Below are 10,940 nucleotides of genomic sequence, written 5' to 3'. Positions count from 1 at the left end.
TGAAAGTGGTGTTTGTTACTTGCTTCATTGTTAGCGTTGCATTCAGTATATATAACACACAAAATAAATTTAAAAATGTTAAGGGTATATTAAAATTATGGTGTTTGCTACTCTCTGACCATAAATTCATAGATACGTTTAAAATATGGACAAATAATAATAATTCACGTGGAATTTATTTTCCACATCAATATTTAATTTTTATTTTTTTAAATATATATTATATCACTACTTTTGTTAATATACCCTTTTAATTAAATAAAAATAAAAAATATTTTTTATTTAATTTTATAAAAAGTCTTAAACATTATTTTTTTATTAGTCAAAAATATCCTTTTAAATTAACGAAATTTTAGAATTCAATTAATCATAATTTTATAGTTTCAAATAATTTAAACAACAAAACAAAAACATATTAAAAAAACAAAAAATCAAAATTTCTTCATCTTCTCCAATTTCTCTAATAATTCGTGTCCCCTCTAAGCAAAACATATCAAAGAAACAAAAAATCAATCATTCTTCATCTTCTCTAATTACCCCTCTAAAACAAAGCATAGAAAATCCTAAACCAAAACCCTAGCCAGAAGTTTGCATTGCCTTGGGGTATTTTGGCTGATGATCATGTCATCTTTTATGTATCTAGTCAATGGCCCCCGATGTTTTACATCTTATTGCTTTTAATTGAACACCAAACCCTTGTTCTAACAGGGCCTTGGCAAGACAGTTTCAATGATTGCCCTCATCCTAATGCAGAGGTTACTGCTCTCAAAATCTAAAACAGACGATGCATTCAATCATAAAACTGAAGCTTTGAATTTGGATGATGAAGATGATCGTGTTACTGTTGATGTGGAAAAGCTTGAAAATAAAGAATGTAAAACCTATTGCAGAACCTAGGAAACGGCCAGCTGCTGGTACACTTGTTTGCCCGGCAAGTGTTCTTCGACAATGGGCGGCGGCAAATAAATTAGGATTTTGGTTTGAGACTTTTAGACTTTTACTGCTTTGCTTCAGAAGGGTAATTGGAGAAGATGAAGAACGATCGATTTTTTGTTTCTTTGATATGTTTTGCTTAGAGGGGGCACGAATCATTAGAGAAATTGGAGAAGATGAAGAAATTTTGATTTTTTGTTTTTTTAATATGTTTTTGTTTTATTATTTAAATTATTTGAAATTATAAAATTAGGATTAATTGAATTCTAACATTTCGATAATTTAAAAGGATATTTTTGTCTAATCAAATAAAAGAAGGATGTTTAAGATTTTTTATAAAATTAAATAAATTTAATTAAATAGGTGTATTAGTAAAAGTGGTGATATAATATATATTTAAAAAAATAAAAACTAAATGTTGATGTGGAAAATAAATTCCATGTGGATTATTATTATTTGTCCATATTTTAAATGTATCAATACGTATGAATTTATTGTGGTACCGTAACAAACACCTAAAATTATTATTAATATAAAATATATATTAAAATACATTAGTAAATAATTTTAATGATTGATTAGTGTTATTGTAGTTAATTGTCCAGATTCTTTGTTGGTCAATTAGTCATCGAAAAAGTCTTTCATGCATTATGTATGTCATTTGACTCATATATACAATAGGAATACATAACGAATGGATAGCTTGAAAAATTAAATTTATTACAAAAATCAGTTGGTCTTGGATCCAACAGATAAAAGAGTTTAATTTTAATATTTTAAATATGTAAAGTTTATAAGTTATTCAACTAAATTTATCTATTCAATGACATTTCAAATAGTAAATTTAAAAATTAATTTTTTTAATATGATAATATATAATTAAATATTTATATAACATAGTTTATATTATTTCTATTAGTGTTTGGAAAGTAAATTAAAAAAATAAATGTTATAAAAACTTAAAAATAATCATAAATATTTTTTTAATTTGTAACATTAACATCTATATTCAGGATATATATTAGTCAAATCCTAAAATTTAAAATTAAATATGATATTTATTATTTTAATGCTTATTCCTAATTCAATTTAAATTTTATATTATTTATAATTATTCTCTCAAAATAATTATACACGTAGCAAATTTTTATTAATTTTTTATTTAAATAATACTTTATACCTAAAGTGGCCGATTTCATTTATCTATACATTTCAATGTAAATTTTAATTACAAATTAATTTACTTCTGATAAATATAAAAAATAATATTCTAAAAATATTTTATTAGAATTTTTTAAGATTATAATTAATATTAAAAAAATTATTTTATTAATTATTATAATAATTAATTAATATTAAATGAAATAAATTCTTATTATTTTTGACTAATTTTTTTTATCAAACATTTTCGTCTATCGGGTTGTAGGTTTGTCCACAATTGCTCATAATCGTTCTCTACGTCGTCAAAGTTTCTTTCAATTCCATTAAATTTGGTATTCGTCTGGTTTTATATATACATTAAATTCGTGTTTCAAAGGAAATAAGAAACACAGATACTCCATATGTTTCTTCTTCTTAAGCTATTTTAATAGTTACTTTAAACTATTTTCTTGCGTTTTGTCCTTATCTAAGTCAATATACAAGTGATTGTTTATTGGACTATAAAGTTTATAATAAAAAAAAAAAAATAGGTAGACAATAAAAATATTAAATAATGTGAATAATGAATATATTGAATGTTTAATTTATTAGGTGTGTAGATAGTTATTCTAATATTAATATTTAGGTGAATAATTTAAAAGTATAGTATATTTTTATTTTATTAGGCTAATTTTAGAATCTATTGTTTATATTATTCACAAAAATCATTGTCTACCTAATAAACTCTCATAAAAAATCTATCTTTTTGTACAAAAAGGATAATAAACAACTATTAAATTTATGCTCTAAAGAATTTAAATTTGAGTTAGAAATGTCATTAAAGTAATAAATTTCATACTTATTTTAATTTCACAAATTAAATAATAATTTAATCAGGGGCTAAACTAAAATAAACTTTAAAAAAGAACAAAATTTAATTTTATAATATAGAAAAGACTAAATTACATTTTTTATCTAATTAATAAGAGAAAATTGAGATTTATTAGGAAGGACTATTGTCCTCTTTCCTTATATGAGGCTTCACCTCTAAATTTAATTGATATAATATTTTAATTATTTCTTAAATTACATATTATACAAATATAGTTAATTATTTTATATTATATAATTATTTTTTATTTTTTACTCTAAAAAATTTTAAATTTCAACTCTTATGCCGTCTTAAAAAGTTAAATTTTAATTTATATTAATTTTTTTCAATATAAAAAATCCTAATAATTATTTTTTAGATATTAATGAGTCAAAAAATAATTTTTAATAAATTTTTAAAAATTTGTTATTATTTTATTTTAAATTCCTAAGTTTATAAAAATAAAAAAATTTTAGAATTTAAACTAAAACACAAAAATTGAATTTTTATTCTTATTCGTTTTGATTTTTTTATATTTTATTTAAAACCAAATAAGGGATAATAATGTTAACTTTAAAATATATAATTTAAAAATAAAAAATGTCAATAATTTAATCTGTATAAGTAGTAAATCAAATCAAATTGGTTTAATTTACCGTGTGTTTTTATTATAGTGTAAATTAAATCCACATTAAAAATATATAAATCGAATTTAATTGTTTTGATTTATATAAATTTATTGGTGTAATTTTGATCCTCAAATAAATTTGTTTATGTAAAATGACCTAATATAATATGAGTATAATTAACATGTATATTAAAACTTAAAAGGCACATATTAAAATTATTATTATTAATGAAAAGTTTTAATTTATTTTAAACAAATATATAATAAATGTATTTAAAACTTACTTTTTATATTTTTAATGAAAAGTTTTAATTTATAATCGTCATTTTTAATAAAAATAGTAATAGCTATGTAAGGAATGAAATATCTTGAAAATTAAATAATCGTCTTCTATGTCATCAAAGTTTCTCTCAATTCCATTAAATTTGGTCTTGGCGTGGTTTTATATATACATTAAATTCATGTTTTAAATTAGATAAAAAAAATTAAGTATAATTAATTTTATGTAAAATTGATAATTGAGAACCATTAAATAATTTAATTAATTTGACTAAATTTTTATCTAATAATTTTTAATTATTAATTTTATATAAAATTAACTACATCTAAATTTTCACCGTCAAATTAAAGTAAACAAGAAACAATACTCCATATGTTTATTTTCTTCTTCTTAAGTGTATATCAATAGTTACTTTAAACAATTATCTTGCATTTCGTCCTCGTCTATCTAAATCAATATATAAGTCATTGTTTATCGGTCTATATAGTTTACAATGAAAAATCTATCTTTAGTACAAAAAATAATAAAAAGCCATTCGATTTCTTGTTATAATTGTTACTATATAAAAGTATATTTATTTTTTTAAAAAAATTTACAGTAAAAATAGAAAATAGTCAAAATACCAAAAGTTTTGACCGTTCTTTTTATTTTAACCATAATAAATATTGACTCAATAAAATAAAAAATAATAAATAAATTTATAATTTTTTAATTTAAAAATACATAAATTTTTAATTAATTAAAAATATAAAATTGTGTTCAATTTTTTAAATACGAGATATTTAAGTTTTTACATTCAAAATAGATAAAGACAAATTAATATTTTAAAAAAAATTTAAATATTTCATGTTTCGAAAATAAGGTACATTTTTATATTTTTAATTAATTAAAAAATTATTTATCTGCCATAAAAAATTAGAACCTGTTTTTCTTTTATTCTAAAATAAAATTAAAAAAAGTGAAACGTTCAACTTCAACCACACAATAATGTAAAGGTCAGAGAGTTCTGTGAGAAGAGAGCGGTTCCCATTAATTTGGTAGAAATATTTCATAATAAAAAAATTAATTAAAATAATTAAAATTTATTTTATTTAATATTTATTAATTATTATTAGAAATAATAAATATTAAATAAGATAAATTTAGATTTTTTTCTAAAAAATAATATAAATACTAGATATACAGTTTTTAATTGCTTTTTTGGGACAAGTTTTTAGGAAGTAATTATTATACAAATCTTTCTGTGAATTTCAGAAAGTATCATTAATTAGCGTCTTTTGACAATCCAAAATTCCAAACAATCACTATATAACATTTTTCTTGTCTAAACTATTAAATGCCTTAAATGAATTGAAAAAAGCTTCAAAATCTTATATAATTAATATTTTTACCCGTAAAACTATTACGGAAATATAAATGTTTTAAAATTACGTGGATCCTGATATTATAGATTATGACATAAAATTTATAGCATTAAATTACATTTATAAAATGGTCGTAAGAGACAAAAGTAGTCTCCGTTGACTAAGAAGACCAGTGTCTCTATAAATAAAAATAAAATTAAATAATAAGTTTTTTATTTATTATTTTCATATGAAAGAGTTTAATTTTTTTACTAATAATTAATTTTAATATTCATTATCTAAAATTTCAAAGAATTTAACGTGTATACTTTTATATTTGATTAGGTATTAAATTTATTGCACAAATAAAAATCATTAATTTTTATGCTTGTTATTTAAAAATAATATTTTTTATATATATAAAAATCTAATTAGATATTAGTATAAAAAAATTATATTAATAGTTATAAAATTAACTCAAAATTATTTTTGTTTTAAAACAATTGAATCTTGATTCTAACTTTTAATCACAACATTAGTATTTTCTCTAAATTATATATAATAATTATTTGAAGAAAAAGAAGTAAAAATATAGATTAATAAGATAAGCCATAAAATTTTAAAATAAAATAAAATAATATGCATATAATAATATTTTTTATTTAAATTATATTATATTATTAATTTTATTTTTTTGTAGAACAGAAAGGTAGAAAAAAAACAGAGAATAAAAGAAAAGAGAGAGAAAGATAAAGAAGAAAAATAAGAGATGGAGTTTGTTAATTTTAGAAGTTAAAAAAATTTATTTTAATTATAATGAAAAATATCTGGTAACACATTTTGATTTATCAAATTACTAATATAAAATATGAATTATAAATTATATATATAGAATGAGAAGGAGAGAGAGAAATAGAAAAAAAAAACGGGAGGTAGATAAGAGAATATAAGAAGAATGTTTACTAATTTTTGAGAAAAATATTTTCTCTAAATTTTAATAAGAGAGTGTCACGTGACACATTTTAGTTATTAAATTAGTTAGTAATATATAAATATAATATATAATATAGCTATATTTTAATTTTAATTTAATTTAATTTGAATGCAATTAAAGAATGTCATGTATATTTTGATTGTCAAATTTGTAATTAGTCATTGATAATGATATATAAGGGAGATAGAGTAAGTGAAGGAATAAGAAAAATAGAAAAAGAAAGAGAGAAGAGGGGAGAGTTCTTAATTTTTGAGGGAAAGATTTGATTTTAATTACAATGAGAGAGTGATATGTGGCAAATTGTGATTGTAAAATTAGTAATATATAATAGAATAATAGATATAATAGATGAGCACTGTATATTTATTTTTATTTTATGTGTTTTGTGTATGTTATATTGAAATAATTGATCAACACAATAATCAAATTTTCACATCATAATAATCAAAATTTTTATAAATATATTCTAATATATTTCTACTTTTTTCGAGAAAGACCATGATGGAAAAAATTTTTATATCCATGGCTAGAAAAGCAAATGACTTGAGGCAGGCCCTGTTGATCAATGGAGCAGTAGCGGTGGTATACTCTGTTCATGTCTGAAGAAGTTATCAGGATCAACCTTGGATTTAACGTAGACTAATCTTTCCAAATTATCTCGAAAATATTTTCTTCCATAAATTTGAGCAATGTCCATTCTTGTCACATTACTCGGATTATTGGCACCAATATTAAGATCCCTATAATTAAGAAATGCCTCCCTTGGAGAATGCGAAACATACGGTGTCATATATTCATAGAAAGATCTTGAAATGTTCAAGTAAACATTAGTTGCGTCAATCCCGTCTTCAGCCCAAGATGTCAAGTACTCAATCAAGAACAAGTTCCCTGATCTGTGAGGAAATGGTGTTTGTGTTGGTGGAATCTCATACATTTTCCCACCATAGGGATTCCATTCCATCTTCACATGCTCAACTTTTATCATGAGATTCCATATAGATTCCAAAGATTCCTTTGGAATTGGCTGCTTCACATAATCAGACATTGTTTTGAAGTAGCCTGGTGCAGGCCCTCTTGGAGCATTCACCAAAGCTTCAATTGGGGTTCCAATTGGAGAATTAAACCAATAAAGAGTTGAATTGATCCATGGCATTTCATTGCAATCACTTTGGACCAAACCCAATTCAGGGAAACTCTGATTCAACAAACGGATTAGTGGTTCAGTTTGTCCCAAGAACATGCCAACGAATGTAACCTCAACAGTCTTTGAATTTGTTCTGTTCACAACCTCAAACATTGCTCTTACGAATAGATCTTCATGAAGCTTTGATGAAATCACTTGCCATTTGTAAACAACATCCGTTGCACCGTTTTGTATATCCCTTTTCACTCTGAAGACAGTGACTTTCGGAGTCACAGGAACCAACCTGATCTGCCAAGAGAGGATAACGCCGAAACTGCCGCCGCCGCCTCCTCTTATAGCCCAAAACAGATCCTCCCCCATTGATTTTCTGTCAAGGATTCTACCATTGACATCAACAAGCTTTGCATCGATGATGTTATCGACAGATAGGCCATGTTTCCGCATCAAGTTTCCGTAGCCGCCACCACTGAAATGTCCACCGGCTCCGACGGTGGGGCACACACCGGCAGGGAAACCATGAAGATTGCTGTGTTTGGCAATGTTATAGTAAACTGCACCAAGGGTTGCACCGGATTGAACCCATGCAGTTTGGGTACCAATGTCCACAAGAACTGAATCAAACGCGAACATGTCAAGAATAAGAAAGGGCACGTCGGAGACATAGGAAAGGCCTTCGGTGTCGTGGCCACCGCTTCGGATTCTGATCTGAATGCCATGAAGCTTGGCGCATAGGATTGTGCCTTGGACGTGAGACTCGTCACGTGCTACTAAAATGGCGAGAGGTTTTGGTGCAGTTGCTGCAGTGAATCTGTGGTTGTGTGTGTGAGTATTCAAGATGGTTAAGAATGCGTTGTTGCTGTTTGGAGTGTAGATATTGTTGAGTGCAGAATTTGAATGGTTTGAAAGGCATTGGAGGAAATTTTGAAGGGGAGATGATGATGGTTTAGCCTCGTATGAAGAAACTGGTTGAAGAATAAGAAAGGTGACAAGAGTTGAAAGTAGAATAAAAAATGGCGCCATCAGTGAGTGTTGTTTCTGCATTCAGAATTTCATTTCATCCTGAATTTATAGGTGGCCAGTGTTGTAAGTTGTAACTAAAGGTCTAAACCATTGTACTCTCTATAACTTAACCAAAATCATGTATTACAATATAATATTACATAAAGTAATATCTAATATCAAAATATTTGGTAAAAAATAAATAAAAAAACCAAAATTTACCTTATTTTATTTATTAATTATTATTAGAATTAATATTAAATAAAATAAATTTAGACTTTTTAATTTTTCTAGCATTACCCATTTATATCAATTTAAGATTTTTTTTTTTCATTTTGTCTTTAAAAAGCGCTAAAACAGTTATAGATATACAAATTTAGACTTGTTTGGGCAATATTCTCGGAAAAGATTTTTTTTTTAAATGATATTTTTTTAAAAGATCTTTTACAAAAGTAAAAATGATTTTATATTTGGATATCTTATGTAAAAATATTTTTTTATCTATCAATTATGTTTGGGTAAAATAAGATAAAAGTATTTTTTTGTTCATTTATTATGTGAAAATTATATTTTTTTAAGAAAAAAAATTAATTATAATTTTTAAAGAAAAGTTATTATTTTTATTTTTTTAGTACTTTTACTTTTATTATTAAAAATTTATCAAACACACTAAAAATAAAAAAAGATATTTTTTATTAAAAATTTTTTTTTATCGATTTAATAGACGCCTAAATAAACACAAAACTTAAGAATAAAAAGAAGTTTTTATATAAATATAGTATATGACGTAATAATGAGTGTTTTATCAAAATAGTTACTTATGTAAAGTTTCTTTGATATTTATAAAAAGATTTAACTAATATATATGTCTAGAAGCACAAGTTAAAATTATTATTAATATAAAATTTTAAATATTTTATTTTATAATTATGTTATATATATATATATATATATATATATATATATATATTAAAATTAATTATTAGTATAGAATATATATTAGAATATAAAATATATATTAAGAATAAATTTAATTATATATATTTATATACAAATATATAATAACTAATTTTAATAAATAATTTTAGAATACAAACCTACAAATAGCATTTTTATTTATTTAATAAATACATAATATTTGTATTTAAAGCTAGAGTTTATACATTTTTTATAATAACTTTTTTTTTAATTAATAATTTGATATACAATTATTACATTAGCTAACTCTATCCATTATTAGTTTATTACCGTGATACTATACGTGTATAAAAGCGTTTTTTTATTCTTAGGTCCTGTATATTTTTAACTGTTTTAGTGCTTTTTAAAGACAAAAGAAAGGGCCAATGAGTAATAGCTCAAATGGCATAGTCTCCTCATACTCAATTAAGAGGTTGTGAGTTCGAGCTTCATATTTTTGGTAAAAAAAAAAAAAAAAAGACAAAAGAAAGGGGAAAAATCGTAAATTTATATGAATTTTGGTGCTATACATTATTACCAGCATTAATTATTGCTTAGACTGTTTATATATATTAAAATTATTAGATATTACTTTATGTAATATATTGTAATACATGATGTTCGTTAACTTGGTAGAAATTTATATACATATATTTTTATATAAAATTAATAATTAAAAATTATTAGATAATAATTTAGTAAAATTATTAATAAATTTTAATTATTAATTTAATATAAAAAATTACATATGAATCTTTATCATTATACATAGTGCAATGGTTTTGTCATTTTTGTTTTTGATAGTATCATTTTACATATGTTCACACATAATTATTTTATATTATATGTCTACATAATTTATAATGACATTATTAAATTAGAAATTATCATATCTATTCTTTTTATATCACTATTTTAGATTAATAAATATTTAATTTGATTTTTAACAAATTTTAAATTAGATACTTTGATCTTGAATAAATTTTTATTTTTTAAAAATCTTTTTTGTCAAAAAAATTGATTTTTTGGTAGTTTTTAATAAAAAATTTATTACATGATAAATTAATTTCTTTTAAAAAAATTATTTTGTTTTAAAAATTTATTGAGAATAAAAAAGTTGACTAAAATTAAAATATCTAATTTAATTTTTATTTAAAGCAATTTAAATATTTTTATTTTAGAATCATTCTCTTTTAACATGATTGATTTGACTCAAATTGACCAAATTTATCCTCATATAGATAGATATCAAGATAGATATCAAAATTTATTGTTTAAATTTATTAATTATTAATTAGCCATCCATATGTATAATTGTAGTATAAATCACATTTAATGTATGTAATTAATAATAAATTGAAATATTATCTTTTCTTAATAATATCATAATATATTTTTCTTCTATTAATTGATTCAAAACGTTAAAGCACACATCATGAATTTAATCATATATAATTTTTACCGTTTATATATTATTATATATGTTTAACTTTAATAATAATATATATTTCTTATCATTTGTATACTAATATATTAATATACATGGTTTTTATATTTCATTATATAATAAATTTATATAGAGTAAAGTATTGTTTTTATCCTTAACGTTTGGGTAAGTCTCAAAGTTGTCCCTAACGTTTTAATCGTCCTA

General features: G+C 22.5%; 1 pseudogene; it reads right to left on the bottom strand.

The window, feature by feature from the left end:
* Window positions 1–6,751: 6,751 nt before the first annotated feature.
* Window positions 6,752–8,328, bottom strand: LOC112730682 (berberine bridge enzyme-like 3; annotated as a pseudogene).
* Window positions 8,329–10,940: the final 2,612 nt, after the last annotated feature.

Source organism: Arachis hypogaea, chromosome 12 (genome assembly GCF_003086295.3).
Source record: "Arachis hypogaea cultivar Tifrunner chromosome 12, arahy.Tifrunner.gnm2.J5K5, whole genome shotgun sequence".
NCBI lineage: Eukaryota > Viridiplantae > Streptophyta > Magnoliopsida > Fabales > Fabaceae > Arachis > Arachis hypogaea.
This window is presented reverse-complemented; position numbering and strand designations above follow the sequence as displayed.